This window comes from Dermochelys coriacea, chromosome 19 (genome assembly GCF_009764565.3).
Source record: "Dermochelys coriacea isolate rDerCor1 chromosome 19, rDerCor1.pri.v4, whole genome shotgun sequence".
NCBI lineage: Eukaryota > Metazoa > Chordata > Testudines > Dermochelyidae > Dermochelys > Dermochelys coriacea.
In genome coordinates, this window is record NC_050086.2 from 13,866,300 (window position 1) to 13,891,438 (window position 25,139).

The 25,139-nt window shown below is 49.3% G+C and overlaps 1 long non-coding RNA gene across 1 annotated transcript; it reads left to right on the forward strand.

Moving 5' to 3' along the window:
* Nucleotides 1–4,790: 4,790 nt before the first annotated feature.
* Nucleotides 4,791–24,735, forward strand: LOC122458290. Its single transcript, XR_006278269.1, has 3 exons — nucleotides 4,791–5,001; nucleotides 11,665–11,669; nucleotides 24,694–24,735. It is a non-coding gene; the product is annotated as an uncharacterized LOC122458290 (long non-coding RNA).
* Nucleotides 24,736–25,139: the final 404 nt, after the last annotated feature.

The window sequence follows — 25,139 nt, forward strand, 5'->3', positions numbered from 1 at the left end:
CTTCTCCCAGGTACTCCAAAGTGCATTCTCTCTATTACTTTAAAAAAAAAAATTTGCTGAGCTATTCTAATCCAAATTCCTCTTCCCCTTCCCCTGGGTGGTAGAGGTAAAGTTAAGGTCAAGCTATTTTGCAAACAATAAAAATCTTATTAAACTTGTCAAAAAGAGTGGGAGCTTTACCCTGGTGTTTAGCTAAATTTTCCTTGGAAATGTCACTTGCCCATCTGGGCATGGAATCAGAAAGTCTTTGTATAAATTATGTATACAACTTCCTGATAAATATATACCTTAAGGAATATCATATTGGCAGAGTGGAGGGCTGGGAGGAAGGAGAGTTTGGAGAGATAATAGCCTGATTCAGTGAAAAGAAAGCTCTTAAATTGCCTGTAATTCAAGGTGATTTTTTTTTCTGCATCAGACTCAGCTTGCTATTATGTCCCCCACTGCACAGAACATTTAATGTGAAACTTGGCCATAAATTGCATATCAGGTGAATTATCATAGTTACCAAGTCATTCACTAGGAAAACCGTATAATTGTTTATGTGGGTGGGGGAGGAAGTGGGTGGGAGAGAGGGCAAGGTGAAGGGGAGGATTCAGGCATATTTCATCATTTGAACCTGATGGAAAAACACACATTTTTATTTTTATGGGAAAATCAGTACCATTTAGGCTTTCTCACAGCACCTGTCCATTCACCAGTGACTATATCACCAGTTACAGAAATGGCAATGCTGTCCTGGCCTCTTGTGCTGAGAGTCTGTTATGATTTACGTGCTAAAAATTGGGCTGTAGTAAACATCTGAGTGCTGCAGAATTGGGGATCCAGTTGAGGGCACTCTCGCCTCTAAGTCATTTCTGAATGTCACCGTAGTGGGGTGGTCACCCTGCTCCGGCCCTGAAGGGGTTAAAAGCAGCCTGGAGAGGGCTGTAGCAGGGAAAGGGATTAAGAACAGCTGGGGGAAGCTGACTATGTAGTTGACCATAGGTGTGGCTGGCTTAATCAGGGCCCAGCTGGCCCTTTTTAGAGAGCTATGAGGCAGGAGATGGAGGACTCTCTCTCTCGCTAGCTGTAGAGAGAGAAGGACTTGGCTGCCTGGGAGCTGAGTAGGGTACCTGAGTGGAGCAGGGCTGGGGAAAGGCCAGAGGAGCTGGGGAGCTCCAGCCTGGAGAACCCCCAGGCTGAAGGCCTTGCTAAAGGCTGGGAAAGGTACTAGGGTTGCAGAGGTGCAGCCCAGGGTTAGGCAAAGGCAGCAGGTCCTAACCCCTTGCCAATGATGAGTGGCCATTACAGACTGCAGCCTGCCCCAGTGAGCAGGGGCTAGATGATGACTGCAGTAGCCGCTGAGGCAAGGTGGGTTTAGAGGGTTGGGGGCTCCCTGGAAGGGGAGAGCCAGAGTGTGGGTGTACTGCCAGGGGGCAGCACCTCAAGATAAAGGGGCACTGGGGTCCAGGAGGGACATGGGGCCAGTGGCAGGCAAGACAGTTCTGAAGAGGGCGCTCCGAAGGCTGGAAAGAGCTAATTCCCAAGATGACCAGCAGCAGGTGCTGTGCTGGTGATTCGTCACCTCGCTACAGTCACGTCTCAGCGTGTTGTTCTGTAAGAAAGGGTGTTAGTGATCCAGGAGAGTATGCCTTTCTACTTGGATCCAAACTGATCCAATGCTCCAGCGTGGCGTTAAGCTAAAGAGTGAGGTGTCAGTCTTCAGATAGCATACAAAATGGTGCACTTCATGGCTGGCCATTAAAGAGACTTTGATACTGTTTGTGAAAGTCGGGACTGCATGGAAAACCCTCATTTGAAGAGACTGAAAAGGTCAGGATGGTTACCTCAGAAAGGAGACAAGAGAGGACATGATATGAAAAATGAATGGTCTAGAGAAGATAAATTGGGGGACGCTCTTTTTCTTGTCTCATATCTCAAAAACAAAGCACACATTCCATGAAACTGAAAAATGGCAAATTCAATACTTTATTCACAAAACATGGAGAGTGACTTTAAAACTCATTGTCACATGAGTCCATGGAGACTAAAAACAGAGTAAGATTCAAGGAAGGATTAGACATGTGTTTGGAGAACAAGAATATCCAGAATTATAATAGTGAATGCTATCAAAAAAATTGAAAGGGATGTAAAATATCAGGTTTGAGCCAATTTCAGTTAGGAACAAGGATGCTGGGAAGCAGATTAGCCCACATCTTCCTACTGGTAGGTTTCTTGCACCTTTTCTGAAGCATCTATGTCAGAGACAGAATACTAGGTTAGATGGACTTCAGGTCTGATCCAGGCTGGCCACTTCTATGCTCCTAGGCATAAGCACGGATGTTTTGCACATATTCCAGTTTGATTTTTAGATACAGAAATTCTCCTTTTCAGTTTCAATTGTATATGATGATATTCCTTTGAGAGGAAAGGTGCTATTGATGAGATGTATGTATAAGATGCTGATACATCAAGAAGCAGCATGGTCAAGGAGCAGTGGCCTGGGAGTCAAGGCTGCTATGTGTAGAGTGTCTAGCAGAATGGGGCCCTGATCTCACTTGGAGGCCTAGGTGCTTCTGTAATATCAATAATAAATGCAAAGTAATTGTGAAAGTGCAGCGGGCAAGCAGCTGCAGGCATGGATTCTGCCAAGGACTGACAGAGCATGAAGTCAGAACTTCCAGGAGACAGTTGGCCAGATCCTTATTGGTGCAAATCAGCATTGATTTCAATGGCATTCCTCTGATTTACCCCAGCTGAGGATCTAGCTCAAAGTTGCTAATAGCAATTGGCGTGTATTTTTGTTTGTTTCTTTTGGTTCATCAGGCCCCCTATTAACGGGTGGCCAGCGCTCTGTAATTGCACCTGCTGTGTTAGTGGGCATACTAAGAAGAGCAGCCTGACTACCTCCGGAGATGATGGGTAAACTGCTGGCAGAGGTCTAATGGAGTGCATTTCCCATTGCTAGTTAGACCTGATAGCAGGCAGCACAAACTGTGACTTCTGATACTATTGGGTCTCACTTCCACTTGTTTAATCTGGGAGCAGAGGCAGTACTAGCCCAGTGGGGTCCCAAAGCAGGAATATTTCCCCCCCCACACACACACACATATAAAAAAGCAAATTGGATGGTGCCCCTTGAGCTGCTTGAGGCCCTAAACAATTGTTTAGTCTGCTTATGCCTAAGCAGCTCTGTCGGGCGGGGGGGCAAAAAGATGGAGCAATCTCGACTGCAAATGGAGATTCAGCTATGCCTTGAAATCAGTTGTTTCACTGTTGTACTGTCCAAGTTAACTCTTGTCTGTGCCTTTTCTTTACTTCCAGGCCCATAAGCCATCTGCCCAAGTCTGATGAGCAGAGAGTTATCTGTTTGAATATCATTATATAGATACTCTAGCACTGGCTGAACATTGTCTGACAGAACGTATTTCCAACGGGAAGCACCGTTTCATCGAAACGGCTTGCAAAAAAGTGTTTTTGATGAAATTTCATTTGAAAAAAAATCAAAATGGAACAGTGATTCTCTGTTTAGAAACAACTTTTTGTTTAAATTTTAAGTTTTCTATTATACGACATAAAACTTTAAAAACTCAATCGGAATGGAATGTTTCATTTATATCAAAATGAAACATTATGAATGGCAAAATGAATTTTGTTTTGAGAATTTCATTTAATGAGAAATTTCAATCTTTCATCTTTTCAGAATAGAGAAGGGCTACAAAGGTGTGGCAAGGTTATGATGTTCAACAGATGGCTCAGGCAGTGGTGTTATAAGGAAGGCTTTGGGATGTATGACCACTGGGAGGCATTCACGGACAGAGGACTGTTCTCTCAGGATGGACTTCACCTGAGGAGGAAGGGAAATAGACTTCTAAGATGGAGGCTGGCACAACTGATTAAGAAAGCTTTAAACTAGGAATTTGGGGGAGATGGTTGGGAGATGTTCAGGTAATCTCCACACTGGATTTTAACATTGAGAGAGAAGAAAATGAAGTATGAAAGAATACAGCCATGGGTAGGAAAATGGACATATGGAGGAAGGGTAATGTAGATACCAGTCTCATAGGCAATACTGGTAGTAGAATGTCTGACTAATTGGGCAAAGAATGTGAGCAAAGCCAAACAGCAAAAATTAAGACGTTTGTACACCAATGCGAGGAGCCTAGGTAACGAAACAGAGGAACTAGAGTTCCTGGTGCAGGAAGTGAAACCAGATATTATAGGGGTAACAGAAACATGGTGGAATAGTAGTCATGACCAGAATACAGGTATTGAAGGGTATGTGCTGTTTAGGTAAGACAGAAATAAAGCAAAGGTGGTGGAGTAGTATTGTATATTGATGAGGTAGACTGTAAAGAAATAAGAGGTGTTGGAATAGACAAGAGACACAGTGTCTGTCTGGGCAAAAATCACATTAGGGAAGAAAGCTACTAGAGCCTCCCCTGGGATAGTGCTTGGGGTGTGCTATAGACTGCTGGGATCTAATTTGGATATGGATAGAGCCCTCTTTAATGTTTTTAATGAAGTAAATACTAATGGAAACTGTGTGATCATGGGAGACTAACTTCCCAGATATAGACTGGAGGACAAGTGCTAGTAATAATAATAGGGCTCAGATCTTCCTAAATACTTCATCAAGTAGTTGCTGAACCGACTAGAGGGGATGCCATTTTAGATTTGGTTTTGGTGAGTAGTGAGGACCTCGTAGAAGAAATGGTTGTAGGGGACAACCTCGGTTCGAATGATCATGAGCTAATTCAGTTTAAACTAAATGGAAGGATAAACAAAAATAGATCTATGAAGGTTTTTGATTTCAAAAAGGCTAACTTTAAAAAATTAAGGAAATTGGTTAGGGAAGTGGATTGGACTGAAGAACTTGTGGATCTAAAGGCAGAGGAGGTCTGGAATTACTTAAAGTCAAATCTGCAGAAACTATCAGCAGCCTGCATCCCAAGAAAGGGGGAAAAATTCATAGGCAGGAGTTGTAGACCAGGCTGGATGAGCAAGCATCTCAGAGAGGTTTCAGAGTAGCAGCCGTGTTAGTCTGTATTCACAAAAGAAAAGGAGTACTTGTGGCACCTTAGAGACTAACAAATTTATTAGAGCATAAGCTTTCGTGAGCTACAGCTCACTTCATCGGATGCATTTGGTGGAAAAAACAGAGGGGAGATTTATATACACACACAGAGAACATGAAACAATGGGCTTATCACACACTGTAAGGAGAGTGATCACTTAAGATAAGCCATCACCAGCAGCAGGGGGGGGGGAAGGAGGAAAAACCTTTCATGGTGACAAGCAAGGTAGGCTATTTCCAGCAGTTAACAAGACTATCTGAGGAACAGTGGGGGGTGGGAGAAATAACATGGGGAAGGAGTTTTATAGTTTTACTTTGTGTAATGACTCATCCATTCCCAGTCTCTATTCAAGCCTAAGTTAATTGTATCCAGTTTGCAAATTAATTCCAATTCAGCAGTCTCTCGTTGGAGTCTGCTTTTGAAGCTTTTTTGTTGAAGGATAGCCACTCTTAGGTCTGTAATCGAGTGACCAGAGAGATTGAAGTGTTCTCCAACTGGTTTTTGAATGTTATAATTCTTGACGTCTGATTTGTGTCCATTCATTCTTTTACGTAGAGACTGTCCAGTTTGGCCAATGTACATGGCAGAGGGGCATTGCTGGCACAGAATGGACACAAATCAGACAATGGGACTTAATTGGGAGGCCCAGATAATCTTCATCCAAGAATATTAAAGGAACTGGCACATGAAATTGCAAGCCCATTAGCAAGAATTTTTAATGAATTTGTAAACTCAGATGTTGTACTGTATGATTGGAGAAATGCTAACATAGTTCCTATTTTTAAGAAAGGAAAAAAAGTGATTGGGGTAACTACAGGCCTGTTAGTTTGACATCAGTAGTATGCAAGGTCTTGGAAAAAATTTGGAAGTAGAAAGTAGTTAAAGATATTGAGGTCAATAGTACTTGGGACAAAATACAAAATGGTTTTACAAAAGGTAGATCATGCCAAACCAACCTGATCTCCTTCTTTGAGAAGGTAACAGATTTTTTTAGATAAAGGAAACACAGTGGATCTAATTTGCCTTTATTTCAGCAAGGCATTTGATACGGTTCCACATGGAATTATTAAATTGGAAAAGATGGGGATCAATATAAAAATTGAAAGGTGGATAAGGAACTGGTTAAAGAGGAGACTACAACAGGTCATACTGAAAGGTGAACTGTCAGGCTGGAGGGAGGTTACTAGCGGAGTTCCTCAGGGATCAGTTTTGGGACCAATCTTGTTCAATCTTTTTATTACTGACCTTGGCACAAAAAGTTGGAATGTGCTAATAAAGTTTGTGGATGACACAAAGCTGGGAGGTATTGCCAATACAGAGAAGGACCGGGATATCATACAGGAAGATCTGGATGACCTTGTAAACTGAAGTAATAGTAATAGGATGAAACTTAATAGTGAAAAAGTGCAAGGTCATGCACAATAATAAGAATGACATAACATAATAACAAGAATGTTTGTTATAAACTGGAGACTCATCAGTTGGAAGTAACATAGGAGGAGAAGGACCTCGGAGTATTGGTTGATCACAGGAAGACTATGAGCTGCCAATGTGATATGGCCATGAAAAAAAGCTAATGCAGTCTTGGGATGCCTCAGGCGAGGTATTTCCAGTAGGGATAAGGAGATGTTAGTACCATTATACAAGGCACTGGTGAGAGCTCATCTGGAATAGTGTGTGTAGTTCTGGTCTCCCATGTTTGGGAAGGATGAATTCAAACTGGAACAGATACAGAGAAGGGCACCTAGAGGAGGATCCGAGGAACGGAAAACCTGTCTTATGAAAGGAGACAGAAAGAGCTTGGCTTATTTAGCCTAATCAAAAGAAGGCTGAGGGGAGATATGATTGCTCTCTATAAATATATCAGAGGGATAAATACTAGGGAGGGAGAGGAATTATTTAAGTTCAGTACCAATGTGGACACAAGAACAAATGAATATAAACTGGCCATCAGGAAGTTGACTTGAAATTAGACAAAGGTTTTTAACCATCAGAGGAATGAAGTTCTGGAACAGCCTTCCAAGGGAAGCAGTGGGGGCAAAAGACCTATCTGGCTTCAAGACTAAGCTTGATGAGTTTATGAAGGGGATGGTATGATGGGATAGCCTAATTTGGGGATTTAATTGGTCTTTGACTATTAGCAGTAAAGATGTCCAATGGCCTATGATGGAATGTTAGATAGGGTGGGATCTGAGTTACTACAGAGAATTATTTCCTGGGTTTCTGGCTGGTGAGTCTTGCCCACCTGCTCAGGGTTTAGCTGATTGCCATATTTGGAGTCAGGAAGGAATTTTCCTCCAGAGTAGATTGGCAGAGGCCCTGGCGGGGGGGGGGGGGGGGGGGGGGTTGCCTTCCTCTGCAGCGTGGGGCACAGGTCACTTGCTGGAGAATTGTCTGCAGCTTGAAGTCTTTAAATTGTGATTTGAGGACTTCAATAGCTCAGACATAGGCTAGGGGTTTATTACAGGAGTGGGTGGGTGAGATTCGGTGGCCTGCGTTGTGCAGGATGTCACACTATATGATCATAATGGTCCCTTCTGACCTTAAAGTCTATGAATAGATTTTTTTTTTAAATCATGGAATTTCCAATGAAATGGAAAATCTGCTCCAGCTGTAAGACACTTACAGTAGAGTGAAATTCACCCCCATTCAGATGGCCAGCACAACACCTATGCATCATTTAAGGTGTATTTATGTCCCATGGTAGTCTACTGTCAAGTATGTTGGGGCAGTGAAGCCCCAGCCTCAGATTCATGGAGTTGCAATATGAGGGGCCCCTGGTGAACTCCTCACTTTTCACTGCACTGGGTACAAAAGAACATCTGGCCTATACCAGGAATATGATCCAGTGATCTTCTCCTAAAAAATACCCCTATTCGAGCTAAGCTAATTGAAAAAATCAATTTGGTGGCCAAACCGGGAAAAATATTTTAGGTCATTTGATGTTTCATTTGAAATGAAATGATTTTGTTCATTTTCCCCCCCTCCTTTTTCATTTTCAGGTGTCTCCCCACCCCATTTTTGTTGATTTGTTAGTTTAATTACATCTAGCAACCTTTTTAAACAAAGCATCATTTCAAAATACAAAGCCAAAATATTTCTATTTGAAAATGACAAAACACAGCACTTCATAGAATCTCACAAACAAAGGTGGCAGGCACCTCAAGGGGTCATCTAGTTAAGCCCTCTGCTGAGGCAGGGCCAAGTAAACCTAGACCGTCCCTGACAGGGGTTTGTCCAACCTGGTCTTAAAAACCTTCAGTGACAGAGATTCCACCACCTCCCTTGAAACAATTGCCTTGCTCTGAGCAGCATTTGAATTTCTGCAGGGAAAATGCGTTGGGTTTAAAGCCACCACCTTGAGCTCTTAGCCATTACAGCTTTGTATCAAATTGACTTTATTTAAAAACCCCTCACCTTTAATGGGGTTGGTTGACTCCGAACAGTATTTTTCAGAAAGTAAACTATTCATCTGAAAAAAAATTCACCCTGCTCTGCCTGTGATCCCCACTCCTTTCATCTTCTGCAGCCTGACTCCCTGTCTCCTGCTGCCTGCCCCAGCTGAGACTGACAGGAGAAAGCGACATGTAATGCACAGGATTCAGCGATCAAAACAGCTCTGCAATGCTGCGCTCTGGTCAGTGCATCTCCTGTGTGATTCCGTCTTGTTTTCAGGGTTGATGGATCCCCCCCACCCCATCCAGCCCTCGACTTCCTCTTTCTTTTGGCTCTTCAGCTCCCTGACAGCTATTCCCACCACTTTTGTCAAAACACCCGCTTTGATTTGAGCCAAGTGAAATAAAAATTGACATGTGATTGACAGCAGCCCAAACAGACGCTCACTTTGGCAGGGTGGAGCTACCCAGCGTGAGTAAGTAAATACAGGCATAGGTATGATCAATTGTACAACAGACACCTCCTGAATAATACAATTTCTGAGTGGTTTAGCACACTGGACTAAGTCAGCAAGTTCTAGTTTCTATTCTCTGCTCTTTGGCAAAGTGACTTTGCCGCTCTGTGCCTCAGTTTCCCCATTTGTAAATTGGCTCACAGTGCTTCCCTATTCTCGGGGCTGTTCTGAGGCTTAATTTGTAAACGGCTTGGAGATCTTCAGAAAAAAAAGGTGCCATGTATCTTACTTCGCAATAGCTCACCTTTTTTCTTCTCTCCTTTCCTGGGCCAAATTTTCAAAGGCACTCTGTATATTCACCCTGAAGTACTTGCAAATGACTATTTGTGCACACAAAAAGCCAAAATTTTGTCTACCAACAGGTATTTGCTGGTGCTAATGAGTATTGCACGTGTGAATGTGAAGAAAGGGGTACATTGTACGTAGTATTGAGGGATCATTAGTTACCCTTACTTTTTTAGAAAATAAACTTACAGGGGAGGAAAAGAATTACAAATTACATCTTAATTCCCAAGAATACAAGTTTTATTTCAATCTCTTAAATCAAACATTTCTTTGCAAATTATGTAACCCCAAAACTCAAACAATATAATGGTACAGCTCACCAGCTAAAATACGCTTTCCCTTATTTTATAATTGTCAAAGGAATAGGTTCAGAAGCCAGTCACTTAGAAAGGTGATTTTTTTGCCCCTTTACTGATATAGCTATGCTGGTAAAGCCCTGATGTAGATGCAGTATGTGATAGGGTCAGGCCAGATGGCTACAGAAAAGTAATCCAATTGGGATCCGGGAAGTGGGTGGGCAAAGCCCGCCCACTGCTAAAGGATCCCCCCCAGCAAAAGAGGGGGATCCACAGGACCTGAACACCAAATAAATCCGGGGGACAACTAATGAAATAACAGGGACAGGAGTGTGGTCAAAGGGTCAAACGAAGGAAACCAGACTGGGACACCGAGCAGAGAGCCCTGCACAGCGCCCACTGCTCCTCAAAGGCATCAAGGGAGTCAGTGGATGCCACCCAGAGGAACTCTGCCCGGATACGTGAACGGACCGAGGATCGGAAATAGGCCCCACAGTCACAGGAGACTCCATCGGCCAACCTCCTCACTCTGATTTTGTAGATGGCCGTTTTAGCTAGGGCCAGGAGGAGGTTGACCAGGAGATCCTGTGACTTTGGGGGGCTGCGGATAGGGAGTGCATAGATAAGAAGGTGAGGGAAAAGTGCAACCAAAAACATAATAAAATATTGGTGAGGAGCTGGAATGGGGCTGCAGCCTGGCACACTCCAAATGTGTGCCAGGGTTTCCCTCATGCTGCAAAGAGGGCAGGTGTCTGGGATAGGGGTGAACTGCGCCAAGTACATGCCCATGCTCACAACTCCATGAAGGAGCCACCAACTGATCTCCCCGGCGGGCCTTGGGACCAAGATGGAATATAGGCTGGCCCACTGGGGCTCCTCACCCTCCAAAGGTGGCAGAAGGTCCCGCCATTTTGTATCGGGGAGGGACACAAGGGTGAGGGTGTAAAGGGTGTGAAGCTCCAGCATGTATAGATGTTTCCTTGGCACGGTCTGGAAGCAGACCGGCTGCAGCTCGTGCAGCCGACTCACGGTGAAGGGGTGGGATGGGGGGGGTTGGTTGGGTCCACGGGACAGGGGCCCAATTAAAAGGTCTGGTGGGCATAGGGTGGACGGTGGGAAGGGCGCGCCGTCGTGCAGGACCTGGCCGAGGTAAGCCCAAGCAGTGTGCGGCAAAGCGGCCTTCACCTTCTGAAGTACACGCCAGAGAGTACGAGGCCTGGAGAACCCCATGCGCTGAGCAAGCAACAGGGGATCCAGCCAGTCTCCCCAGTCGTAGTCCAGGAGGTCTCCGACTCTTGTGACTTCTGCCAGGACCAACCTCTGGTGCACCAAGGGGGACTCCGCCACTTTGCACGCAAAGATGGGGTTTGTGTAGCAGGGGCTCCCTGCGGAGGCGTACAGCGCCCGGAGAAAACCCACAAACTGGGGTCCGAAGCCAAACACTTGCAGAGTGCTCAGTAGATACCCGTGGTCCACGCCATCAAATGCCTTCTCCTGATCCAAGGACAGGAGGGCGAATGACAGACCATCCCTACACCCGAGTTCCAAAAGGTCCTGGACCAGATACAGGTTGTCAAAGATGCTGCGGCCCAGGACGGTGTAGGTCTGGTCTGGGTGGACCACGTCTGCCAGCATGGACCCTCACCGCAGCGAAATTGCTTTTGCCACGACTTTGTTGTCCGTGCTGAGGAGCGAGACGGGACGCCAATTTCATAAATCGCGGAGGTCCCCCTTCTTCGGCAATAAGGCGAGCACGGCTTGCCTGTACGAAAGAGGGAGGACCCCGCTCCGCAAAGACTTGGCCCAAACAGTGACTAGGTCTGGGCTGAGGATGTCCCAGAACACGCAGTAGAACTCCACGGTCAGCCCGTCTATGCCCGGAGATTTATTGGTGGGCATGTGATGGAGGGCTTCCGAGAACTCGGCCAGAGTGAGAGGCAGCTCTAGCCAGTCTTGGTCACCCGCACTGACTGTAGGGAGCTCCTCCCAGAGCACTCTGGAAGCATTAGGATCGGTTGGATCCGGGGAGAAAAGGCTTGCATAGAAGGCTCTCTCCCTCCCGCACATCTCCACCGGAGCCGTGAGGGGAATACCGTCTTCTGCCAGAAGGCAGGTGATGTGTATCTTGGCCCCCCTCCTTTTCTCCAGGGCGTAGAAGAAGCGGGAGCCACGATCCATCTCCCGAATGAGACGGATGTGGGATCGAACAAAGGCACCCCGGGCCCGATGGTCCTTGAGGGCCCGGAGCTCCTCCTGCTTCTCCCGGCACGCTCCGCAGAGGGGTGGATCCTCAGGGCTGGCGGCCAGATGCCTCTCCAGCTCTAAGACCTCCCATTCCAACTGCTCTATCGCCGCATCCCTCTGTCGGCTGGCACCCTGGGTGTCATCACGACAGAAAAGCCAGGCACGCACATTCCCCAGGTCCCACCACTGCTGTGCCGAGGGAAAGGCACACCACTACCCTCGCCAGGCCAGCCAGAACTCCCGGAAGGACGTCACGAAGCCCACATCCTTCAACAAGCTGTTGTTGAAATGCCAATAGCCAGCCCCGGCCTCTCTGCGCAGAGGGAGGCCGTCACGGTGGCTAAACGATGGTCAGAAAATGAGGCCGGCCGGATGCTGGAGGAATGGGCTCGTGAAAGGTAGAAGCGTGATAAATAAATGCGGGAGTGGCACGACCAATGGGCCTCCACCCGGACAAAGATGAATGTGGAAATGTCATCCGGGTGGTGGTCGCGCCAGACGTCCACCAGGGAGTGGTGTTAGACTATCTCCCGGAGGACGTCAGCAGCGGCTAAGCACTGCTTGGTCCTCAAGCGGTCCCACTCCTCGAGGGTGATGTTAAAGTCCCCACCCAGGACCAGGCATTCAGGAGGATCTAAGGTGCCGAGGAAGGTGGACGCCTGTTGATAGAATTGCAGCCGCTCCAGGCCCAATGTCGGGGCATGGACGTTAACGAGGTTGACCATAAGCCCCTCCATATGAACCCGGAGGTGCAGCAGATGGCCTGGCACAGCCTCGGCGACCCCCAGCACCTCAGGCCGTAGGTCGGGGGAGAACAGGGGCGCCACTCCAGCCATACGAACTGTGAGATGGCTAAAGTAGACCCTGTCCCCCCAATCCAGCTGCCAGCTGTCTTTGGCGGTCGGATCCATATGGGTCTCCTGCAAGAAAACCACAGAGTACCCCCCCTCCCGAAGGAAGGGGAGCACCTGGGACCTGTAGAGACCCATCCTACAGCCGCGGGTGTTCAATGTTGCGATGGTAAGAGGGCTGGGGGGGGATCCTCGCCGGCAGGGATGCTCGCGGCTCCCGATGGGCCACGCAGCAGTCCATGACCTACCCCATAGGTGAGTAAGTTGTCCACGGAAGAAGCGGACCCACTGGTAGGCCACAGCGGCCTGCTTCCCGGTCCTTTTACTCTCCCCCATGAGGACCCTCGTGGCTCGGAGGATTAGATGAAAGTCCCCCCATCACTGGAGAGCAAGCTGTACCTTGTTGCGGGAGCCACGGACATCTTCTAAAAACTCCTGCAACTCCTCTCGCAGCGCATGGCAGGGTGGGGTTACGGTCTTCTAGTTGTTCCCTGACGGGGTGTGGCCCACTGAGATGGGCAGAAAGGGTGCAGACCCCCGACGGGGCTCCTGATGGGCTGGCGCCATTGGGCCCGCCTCAAACCCTGGGGCAATAGGAGGTGGTGGAGGGAGAATAGCAGCCCCTGGTGGGTCGGGACAGGTAAACACAAAGGCCGCTCCCTGGGGGTCATCGATTGGAAAAGGGAAGGAGACAGCCCCAGGGGCGGCAATAACATCTCGGGATGTGGACGGGAGAGGGGCAGGGGCAGGGGCAGGGGCGAGATTCTGGGCGGGGAGAGGGCTCTCAGTGATGCTGGGCGCAGGCTCTATGGTGGATTTGGCAGCTACGGCATCAGGAGGTGGACTCTTCTGTAGGGTCCCCTCCCGGGAAGGAGGTCGATTGTTCCTCACCAACAAGGGGTGCCCCTCGTGGCTCAGGTCCCAGCCGTGTGGCACTGGCCGTCGCCTCAACAGGCTGGGTGGCCCTCAGCGGGGTGCCTTCTGCGGCCGGGTTGATGGCGGAGTCCAGGGGCTTCTTGGAGGTGGGAGCGGAAACAATGGTTAGGGGGAGGGAGCATGAGGAAAGGGGAGCTGGAGTGAAGTCGCCCAGATTGAGGCTCACTGGCATAGGGTCGTCCTCCCCTGGGTGACCGGGGTCAGACCCAGGACCTTGATCTCCTCATATATGGATGGGAGATGGCTTTCTGCCACCCCGCGATTCTCCCCGCCGGCACCTGATGCGACAGTCGCCTCGGGGCACACTGAGGTATCAGATGGCACCATGGCAGGAGGGGCTTCCTCGGAGGGGAGGGACTCCCGTGGAATCATAGAATCATAGAATATCAGGGTTGGAAGGGACCCCAGAAGGTCATCTAGTCCAACCCCCTGCTCAAAGCAGGACCAAGTCCCAGTTAAATCATCCTAGCCAGGGCTTTGTCAAGCCTGACCTTAAAAACCTCTAAGGAAGGAGATTCTACCACCTCCCTAGGTAACGCATTCCAGTGTTTCACCACCCTCTTAGTGAAAAAGTTTTTCCTAATATCCAATCTAAACCTCCCCCATTGCAACTTGAGACCATTACTCCTCGTTCTGTCATCTGCTACCATTGAGAACAGTCTAGAGCCATCCTCTTTGAAACCCCCTTTCAGGTAGTTGAAAGCAGCTATCAAATCCCCCCTCATTCTTCTCTTCTGCAGACTAAAAAATCCCAGCTCCCTCAGCCTCTCCTCATAAGTCATGTGCTCTAGACCCCTAATCATTTTTGTTGCCCTTCGCTGTACTCTTTCCAATTTATCCACATCCTTCTTGTAGTGTGGGGCCCAAAACTGGACACAGTACTCCAGATGAGGCCTCACCAGTGTCGAATAGAGGGGAACGATCACGTCCCTCGATCTGCTCGCTATGCCCCTACTTATACATCCCAAAATGCCATTGGCCTTCTTGGCAACAAGGGCACACTGCTGACTCATATCCAGCTTCTCGTCCACTGTCACCCCTAGGTCCTTTTCCGCAGAACTGCTGCCGAGCCATTCGGTCCCTAGTCTGTAGCGGTGCATTGGATTCTTCCATCCTAAGTGCAGGACCCTGCACTTATCCTTATTGAACCTCATTAGATTTCTTTTGGCCCAATCTTCCAATTTGTCTAGGTCCTTCTGTATCCTATCCCTCCCCTCCAGCGTATCTACCACTCCTCCCAGTTTAGTATCATCCGCAAATTTGCTGAGAGTGCAATCCACACCATCCTCCAGATCATTTATGAAGATATTGAACAAAACGGGCCCCAGGACCGACCCCTGGGGCACTCCACTTGACACCGGCTGCCAACTAGACATGGAGCCATTGATCACTACCCGTTGAGCCCGACAATCTAGCCAGCTTTCTACCCACCTTATAGTGCATTCATCCAGCCCATACTTCCTTAACTTGCTGACAAGAATGCTGTGGGAGACCGTGTCAAAAGCTTTGCTAAAGTCAAGAAACAATACATCCACTGCTTTCCCTTCATCCACAGAACCAGTAATCTCATCATAAAAGGCGATTAGATTAGTCAGGCATGACCTTCCCTTGGTGAATCCATGCTGACTGTTCCTGATCACTTTCCTCTCCTCTAAGTGCTTCAGGATTGATTCTTTGAGGACCTGCTCCATGATTTTTCCAGGGACTGAGGTGAGGCTGACCGGCCTGTAGTTCCCAGGATCCTCCTTCTTCCCTTTTTTAAAGATGGGCACTACATTAGCCTTTTTCCAGTCATCCGGGACTTCCCCCGTTCGCCACGAGTTTTCAAAGATAATGGCCAAGGGCTCTGCAATCACAGCCGCCAATTCCCTCAGCACTCTCGGATGCAATTCGTCCGGCCCCATGGACTTGTGCACGTCCAGCTTTTCTAAATAGTCCCTAACCACCTCTATCTCTTCCCCATTTTGTGATGCCCAGCACAGCAGTCTGGGAGCTGACCTTGTTAGTGAAAACAGAGGCAAAAAAAGCATTGAGTACATTAGCTTTTTCCACATCCTCTGTCACTAGCTTGCCTCCCTCATTCAGTAAGGGGCCCACACTTTCCTTGGCTTTCTTCTTGTTGCCAACATACCTGAAGAAACCCTTCTTGTTACTCTTGACATCTCTTGCTAGCTGCAGCTCCAGGTGCGATTTGGCCCTCCTGATATCTTTCCTACATGCCCGAGCAATATTTTTATACTCTTCCCTGGTCATATGTCCAACCTTCCACTTCTTGTAAGCTTCTTTTTTATGTTTAAGATCCGCTAGGATTTCACCATTAAGCCAAGCTGGTCGCCTGCCATATTTACTATTCTTTTGACTCATCGGGATGGTTTGTCCCTGTAACCTCAACAGGGATTCCTTGAAATACAGCCAGCTCTCCTGGACTCCCTTCCCTTTCATGTTAGTCCCCCAGGGGATCCTGGCCATCTGTTCCCTGAGGGAGTCAAAGTCTGCTTTCCTGAAGTCCAGGGTCCGTATCCTGCTGCTTACCTTTCTTCCCTGCGTCAGGATCCTGAACTCAACCAACTCATGGTCACTGCCTCCCAGATTCCCATCCACTTTTGCTTCCCCCACTAATTCTACCCGGTTTGTGAGCAGCAGGTCAAGAAAAGCGCTCCCCCTAGTTGGCTCCCCTAGCACTTGCACCAGGAAATTGTCCCCTACGCTTTCCAAAAACTTCCTGGATTGTCTATGCACCGCTGTATTGCTCTCCCAGCAGATATCAGGAAAATTAAAGTCACCCATGAGAATCAGGGCATGCGATCTAGTAGCTTCCGTGAGTTGCCGGAAGAAAGCCTCATCCACCTCATCCCCCTGGTCCGGTGGTCTATAGCAGACTCCCACCATGACATCACTCTTGTTGCACACACTTCTAAACTTAATCCAGAGACACTCAGGTTTTTCCACAGTTTCGTACCGGAGCTCTGAGCAGTCATACTGCTCCCTTACATACAGTGCTACTCCCCCACCTTTTCTGCCCTGCCTGTCCTTCCTGAACAGTTTATAACCATCCATGACTGTACTCCAGTCATGTGAGTTATCCCACCAAGTCTCTGTTATTCCAATCACGTCATAATTCCTTGACATCACCAGGACCTCCAGTTCTCCCTGCTTGTTTCCAAGGCTTTGTGCATTGAGAGAGGGGAGATACAGCCTTCCAGTGCTGCCACGTCAGCCCCAGCCGGCTCCGGTGGATGGAAGACACCCGTGGGTAGAGCGGAAGGCTCAGCATCGGTGCCCCCCTTCCTGGTCTTCCGGGGGGCCTCCGCATTCTATGGGAGGAGCGGAGCTCGAGTCTTCCGCTTGCCCTGCTTTCCCTGGACTAGGGCCCAGCCCTCCATGGCATCATCCGTGGGTTGGCTAGCAGGGGTCGTGTCAGGGGGCAGAGGCGATGGCTCAGGGACTCGAGGGGCTAATGATGGGGCAACACAAGGGAGGGAAGATTCCCCTTGGGGTGGGCCCTCTCCCATGCCCGGCGGTGTCCCTGCCGCACCCTCCTCCACAGGCCCCGCTAGATTGCGAGCAACAGGGGTGGGGCTCTCCCATTCGTCTGGGCATAGTGGGGGAAGGTGCCCCCTGGGCCGGAGCGGGAGCAATGGTGGACTGGGAAGGAGGAGGGGTGGTTTTGGGCGCCGGGCAGCCAGGGGTGCCGGAGATGATTGGGCTGGTGCCCTGCCGGGGCTTGGGGGTCCCGGATGCTCCTCCTTGCTGGGCCAAAAGGCAGTCCCTCCAGACGTGCCCCATCGCCCGGCAGAGGTATCACCAGGCCTCCCCTGTGGAGTAGTGCACCCAGTAATGGGGCCTGGTAGGGGACTAGGAAGGACCCCCCCAAGCACTTCTCCATCACACACCATTGGCAGTAGTTGAAGCTGCACTTGCTGGCGGAACGAGAGGACTGTGACGGAGGGCAGGGTCTTTGCAGCCCAACGGGAGAGGGCTGATGACAGAGATGGGCTTCCCCAGGGTAGAGAGGGCGGGTAACAGGGCGGCATTGGGGAGAAAGGGAGGGACGGAGGTCAGGACCAGGCGGACGCCCAGGTCCTCTAGCAGCTCCAGGGGGATGAACACGCCCCCAACTGCCAGGCCCTTCTCCACCGCCTCCTGGGCGGCGGCCTCCGATGCTAAGAAGAAGACGACCTTGCCATACATTTTGGAGGCTGCCACAATGGCCGTGGGCCCCACCACCCTCACCAACGCCCGCACATAGGTCTCCACCTGGGGCGAGGTGGGCACCAGGAGGCAACGGACGCCGGGCTTCCTGGTCATGGTGGGAAAGGGGCCCCGGCCGCTATAGATGGTAGCGGAGGCGGGGGGCTGGAGAAATGACGTAGCGGCAGGCGGGGGGGCTGCCGCCACCTGGGCGTATGCTCCAGGGACACCCTGGAGGGACACCCGCAGAGCTGGTGGAGGGAACAGCGGGGAGGGATGCCCCAGCTGGTGGTGGGGCCAGGGCATTGGGGGCAGCCCCTGCCATGGAGGGCCTGGTCTTTTTAGGGGGCCCTTCCCCTTCTTCTTACCCTGGCCCTTCCTGCTGGCTGAGGGGGCTCCCCCAGAATCTGAGGGGGGGAAGGACGTGGCAGCAGTGGAGGTCATCCCGGTGCCCATCGCTGCTGGCACCCTAACGGGGGCTGTGGCAGATGGTTCGGCTGTGGCAGTGGAGGTAGAGGCTTGGGGGGGGTGACGGAGGGGAGGCGGGAGAAGGGCAGCTTGGGCTGCTGGAGGGGCCCCACCTGTCTCGTCCCCCACCATCGTGAGCAGGGAGGGAAGGGGAGACACCAGAAGAAGGAGGGAAAAGGGGAAGCAGGTTGACCACTCCTCCCAGCTAGGCTGCAGGCAGGGGAGGAGGGCGCCAAAAGGGGTGGGCTGGACGGGGGGCAATCAGGGGTCAGTCACTGACACAGGGTGAAATTCCGGCTCCTCTAGCTGCACTAGGGGAGGGGGGGATACAACAACATTGGGGGTGCAGTGAAGAGGGTGTAAACCAAAATGAGGAGTGGCACAAGTGCATGGGAGGGGGCATGGGCGCATGGAGCAAGGGGCTAAGCGGGCTGGAGTTAGGGCAGGGAAACCAAGGGGCTAGCCTCAGAAGCTGGGGTAGGGCAAACAAAGGCTGCAGAGGGAAAACGGGCAGGGCAGTCAAACAAGCTGAAGCTAGTAAGGGGGCTGGGGCAAAAGGGGGAGCAAAAGCTGCAAAGGGCAAATGGGGCAGGTAACAAAGGGCAAAGCTGTGAGGTAGGCAGTCTGGATTGAGGGGGGGCACATGTGCCCACATGCGCTTGCACGAAGTCTGTTTAGGATGGCTGCTGCTTCTGGTCCAAAGGGTGGAAATGGGGCGGGGGGGCAAGCCAAGCAAGCAGCTGAATCCAGAGGCAGGAGCTGAGGCAGATGGTAAACAGGCAGTGGGGGTGTTGGAGGGGGCAGTGGTGGTGGTAGTAGTGGTGGGGGTTGGGAGGGACACAGATGGATCAGGGGGCAGCTCTACACCACACCCCCTGTGACCCTGGAAACAGTCAAACCCCGCCACAAAAGCACAGTTTGAAAATTACTCAGTCTTAAGGCCCCCTCCACGGTGGTCTGCAAAGTCTCTAGGTGCTTCCCCACTGGTAGATGGTTCCACTCTCCTTCTCCTCCTCGAGGCTTCAGCAGCTCCGGACAGCAAATTCCGCAGCAACAGCAGCTCCAGGAACTCCAGGTGGTGGTCCAGGCAGGCAGAAAGGACCCCTCTCAGGGGGTGGTGGTGGTGTAACAGCTGGGGCTGGGGTCCCTCACTGCCCCCTTCTGGGGAGTGGGCCAGCAGCCCCCCCCCCCCCCAAGGGGCTGCAGTTGGAGCAGTAGCAGCACCCGAGGGTGGGAGGTTCAGCAACCAGCCAGCAACCAGGTAGTGGGGGGGGGGGGGGAGAGGAAGGTGGTGTCTGGCCTAGCCAGGGGAGCAGCTAGAGCAGCAACAGCAGTTGCCGTAGGCAGGGCCCAGCAGGAGCAGGAGCAGCCCTTTCCCTCCTTCTTCCTCCAGGTCAGATAGCTACAGGAGAGTGATCAATGAGAGAGCTCTTTGGTTCTAGGTTAAGCAGGTCCCTTTCCCTGGGTAAGGTAACAGGGAAGGTTCCAGAACACTCAGGAATCTTCTGGAGACAATTAAGACAGACAGGCTGATTAGAACACCTGCAGCCAATCAAGAAGCTGCTAGACTCAATTAAGGCAGGCTAATCAGGGCACCTGGGTTTAAAAAGGAGCTCACTTCAGTTTGTGGTGTGTGTGTGTGTGGAGTGAGAACGAGAACGAGAACCGTTGGAGGACTAAGGTGTACAAGCATCATCAGACACCAGGAGGAAGGTCTTATGGGGAGGATAAAGAAGGTGTTGGGAGGAGGCCATGGGGAAGTAGCGCAGGGAGTTGTAGCTGTTGCACAGCTGTTCCAGGAGGCTCTCTAGACAGCTGCATTCCATAGGGCCCTGGGCTAGAACCTAGAGTAGAGGGTGGGCCTGGGTTCCCCCCAACTCCTGGTCAGATACAGGAAGAGTTGACCTGGACTGTGAATTCAGAAAAATGGCCAAGCTGAGGGCTGCCATGAAGCTGCAAGGTGAGCAAATCTGCCAATAAGTGCAAGACCCACCAAGGTAGAGGAGGAACTTTGTCACAAGTTATAGAGATATAACAGTGTTCATATGGTATAGCTGATGTTGGGGTAAATGCAGTTATAACAGTATAAATGTATTTATACTGGCTCCCCAAACTGGCATAAGCAATACCAGTATAAGCGCTTTTATACTGGCATAACTGCCTCCACACAGGGGTTAACTATACTGGCAAAAACCTCCAAGCACAGACAAAGCTTAAGGCCACGTCTGCACTGGCAGAAGTCTCCAGTGTAGGTGCAGATATACTAGCAAAAAAAATGCATTTTTACAGGTGGAGTTTGTTTTGCTCAGGGGTGTTTGTGTAAGAAGCAGTTATGCAGGGGAAAGCGTAGGTTTGCCAGTATAAGTTGGGTCCACAATGGGAGTGCTTTGTGGCATTTCCATACTAGTAAAGTGCTCCTAGTGTAGAGATGGCCTAAAGGCTCATTTTCAAAAGTGACTAAGGCTATGGCAACACACAAAACACTACAGCGGCATACTGATTACAGGGATGGGAGGGGTTCTCCTATCGTTGTCATTAATTCATCTCCCATAATAGTGTTTCAAAGGCAGACAAGCTCTAAGTCTGGGCTGCAGGGAGGCACCTTCTTCTCAGCTGTAAACCGTCTCCTAGGGTTAGGTGCCTACACCATTTCAGCAAGAAGCTGCAGGAAGGATTAGACCCACTCTCCTAACCATTAGCCCAGTAGGGTGTTCACCAGAGATGTGGGAAACCCCCACTAAAAGTTCCCTCCTCCACCTGAAGGGGGATGAAAGGATTTGAATAGAAATCTGCTACCTTTCAAATGAGCATCCGAGTCACTGGGCTATGGGATATTCTGATGTGTGGAGGTCTCTGTAGTCTCTCCTCTCGAAACTGTTCTGCTTTTGACAAATAACGAGACTTGTTGGGCCAGACAGAGAGCGAGAGCAAGCACAGGTGTGAGCATGGCTCTGTAGCCTGGTGGTTCAAGCACTCAGCTAGGTGGTGGGAGACTGAGGATGCAATCCCCCTGTTCCTATGTGTGGCAGGGTGGACTAGGTCCGGAGGCCCCCTGTTGGAAGCCTTGCAGCCCTGCATCACCCTATTCCAGAATAGAGCGGTGAGAAGTCCTCCAGGCAGCCTAGAGTGGCTGCAGAAGAGCAGCTAATCAGAGGGGCTGCTGGAGCGACCAATAAGGGACCAGAAGGGCCAGATAAAAGGCAAGCTGTAGAGCTGAGCCTTGAGTTGCTGTATAGAGCTTGATGAGGGAGGACCTGGTGCCTGCCTGAGCAGCAGGCCATGGGCTCATGCTCGCAAGAGGCAGCTGCCACCCTGATGTAAGACCAAAAAATAAAAGTGGGATCACACCTAACCAAGAGAAAGGGGGCCATCCATGAGAGGTGGGTGCCTACCTGTGAAAAGAACTGTGTTTGCAGGCACTATCAGCCAGAGAAAAGGGGGCACGCATGAGGGATGGGTGCTGACCCTGTTACACTAGAACTTTTTAAAATTATTGCTCCACAGTGTAACAGCTTTAACAGGAGAGCCTGAGAAAGCCCTCCATCTGTGACATTTCCCATGGTACAATCTGGAGTGATAGACAACTGTGTCCCCTCGACTCTCGAGCCTGGGGTGCCTTTTACACTGCTTCGCTGTAAGAACAACCACTCCTGGTCTGCCCACCCACAGCCTCTAGCACGCAAAATCACTCCCAGCTGAGTTGTGAGTTTTCCTAGCCAGCCACTCCTGAATTGTATTGCAGAGTGACACCAGCAAATCCCTAGTCCCAGACTTGTACTGTTCAGATCTTTCCTTCTGGACAATAAAAGCTCATGGAAAATAGAAAATGATATGCAAAAATCCTGTTATCTCAAATGGAGGTTTCCAAACACACTGGTAAAACAATAAAATGGGTTTATTAATTAAAGAAAGATCACTTTTAAGTGAATACAGGTAATGAGGCATAAAAGTCAGAACCAGTTATGAAGAAATAAAAGGTAAACATAAGCTAATAGGTAACTTAACAAGCTAAGTGAATTTAAAGCAAAGGGTTTTTCTCACCATATGCCTCTGAGCAGTCTGGCTGGATTCCTTCACTGTTCACTGATACTACCTTTGTCTTTCAAATGTTGTTGATGCTCTGAGTAGAGATCAGGGGAGACAGGTGATTTGGGGCCCCTGTTCCTCAGTTTTATACATCTTTCTCCTCTTTGAGAATCAGCAGTAGCAGCTGGGGTGCAGGTGACAGCAAGTCTGTTCCTTTGCCAAGATGTAAATTTCCACTCACACCCTTCTTCCTGCTAAGGAATGGATGCTTAATCAGATGGTAGTTCATTTGATTATGTTGACACCTGGCTGAAGTGTTGGCTAGCCTTTTGTCTCTGAGGAACTGGTCAAAAACTGTTTACCCAGACTTGGAACATGCCTTATACAGCAGAATTGCATAACTTTATATACAATGTTGCCACGCACATTTTACCAGGACAATAATATTCAGCAGATTGAGTCTTCAAATGATACCTCACATGCTGTACTTTGTACAAAATGTATCAGACTTGTAAAAAAGTGAACATAAGAATACAGACTGTCACCCCATCACATTATCCCCTAGACCAGTAGCTAGCACACTCATTTAGGAGATGACAAAGCCCAGCTCAAATCCCTTCTCCCCATCAGATGGAGACAAGTCTTGAATTATGGGCATCCCCAGTGAGCACCTTAATCACTAGGCTAAAAGTTATGAGGCAGGGTCTCCTCCTTCCCCTGTTGGTGTTTTGGGTAAGTGTTTCTATAAGGACCAGATCAGATAGGTGAGCTCTGAGCATGCTTACTGGTTGGGTGCTGCAGTCAAGTTGAGTGGATGAATGCCATTCTTCCCCTTGTTTGTGCGTTGCTCTGGAGCTTAGGCATCTGCACACCTGGCATGGGGCTGCAGTGTTCATGCCCAAAGGCAGAAATGTAGGCACCTGGAGAACTTTTACTGCACAAAGGTAGGAGCCAAGTGACTTTAGGCACCTCCAGAATTTGGGTGCAGCTGAGCAGGGTCTCTGTGAAACCCAGTGGGGCCTGATTCTGGGATTTAGGTCGACAAAGTGGCAATTAAGTATGTAACTCCTTTTGCGAATCTAAGTGCCTGAGTCCATTTTAAAAATGGCATTTAGGCTCCTAATTAGGTGCTTTTTGAAAAATTTATCCTAAATCAGTAAGCTCCCTGTCATAACCATGGGGTAGCCTAAATTCCTGTTAACCTGTAAGGGGTTAAGAAGCTCAAGTAACCTGGTTGGCACCTGACCAAAGGAACCAATGGGGACAAAAGATACTTTCAAATCTGGTGGGGAGCAGAGAGGTTTTGTTTTGGGTTCTTTGTTTCTGTGGCCATTTGCTCTTGGGCCTAAGAGGGACCAGAAGTCAATCCATGTTCTCCAATCTTTCTAAACAAGTCTCTCATGTTTCAAACTTGTAAGTAACAGCCAGGTAAGGCATATTAGTTTATTTTTGTTTTCTCAACTTGTGAATTTTTCCTTTGCTAGAGGTTTATCCCTGTTTTGTTGTAACTTTGAAACTAAGGCTAAAGGGAGTTCCTCTGTGCTCTTTGAATTTTCTGCTACTCTGTAAGGTTAACTACCAGCCTAAGTTTACAGAGGTGATGCTTTTACCCTTTTCTCTTTAAATAAAATCCTTCTTTTTAAGAACCTGAATGATTTTTCCATTGTTCTAAAACCCAGGGGTTTGGGTCTGTAGTCCCTTTGTAACGAGTTGGTGAGGATATATGCTCAAGCCTTCCCCAGGAAAGGGGGTGTAGGCTTGGGGGAATATTTTTTGGGGGAAAAAGACTCCAAGTGGTCTTTTCCTTAATTGTTTGTTTGTTAAATCATTTGGTGGTGGCAGCGATCCCAGGCAAGAAAGGAATCTGTGCCTTGGGGAAGTCTTAACCTAAACTGGCAAGAATAAGCTTAGGCGGTCTTTCATGTGGGTCCCCACATCCGTACCTCAGAGTGGGGAAGGAACCCTGACATGGTGGCAGAGCAGTGGGATCATTTTTGAACCAAAAGCACAGCAGGATTTTAAAAGGACAAATTTTTCTTTCCTTTTGGCTGCTTGGAAAGGTTTTTGCTGAGAGCAGTTAGAGTTTTGGGGTTTTTTTTCTCTGCCTGAAGGCAGAGGGGTCAAGTTACAGTAGCAAAGGAATTCACAAGCTGGGGTTTTTTTTTCTAACTCTCAGGTATAGCTAGGTTAAACACAGAAAGGCTAGGATGACAAAGTGGCATCAAGGAAAAAAACTGGATTTAGCCAGACTGGAAGCACAAGAGAAATAAAAGGAACATAAGAGACTGATCAAATTAAAACAACTTGAGAAAGAAGTTGCTGAAAGAGAAGAGAAAGCCAAAGAGGCTACTCACAAGAGAGCTATGGAGGCAGAGAAAGCCAAAGAGGAGGCAGAAGAGGCTGCCCACAAGAGAGCTATGGAGGAGAAAGAAAAAGAGAGGAAGCATGCTGAGGAGGAGAGGGAAAGAGAGGAAGCATGCACTGGTGTTACAGATGGCAAGGGCTAAGCAGCATATACCAGACAACCCTAGCAATATGTCTCCACGTACCGCTTCCCATCCCAGAAAGTTCCCCACCTACAAGGCAGGCGATGATACTGAGGCCTTCTTAGAAAACTTCAAAAGGGCCTGCCTTGGGTACAGCATCTCTACAGACCAGTACGTAGTAGAGCTGAGGCCGCAGCTCAGTGGACCCTTAGCAGAGGTGGCAACTGAAATGCCTAAGGACCACTTGAACAGTTACGAACTTTTTAAAAACAAGGCCAGAATCGGAATGGGGCTAACACCCAAGCATTCCCATCAGCAGTTCAGAGCCCTAAGGTGGAAACCAAAATGTGTCATTTACCCAACATGCCTATCACATTGTGATACAT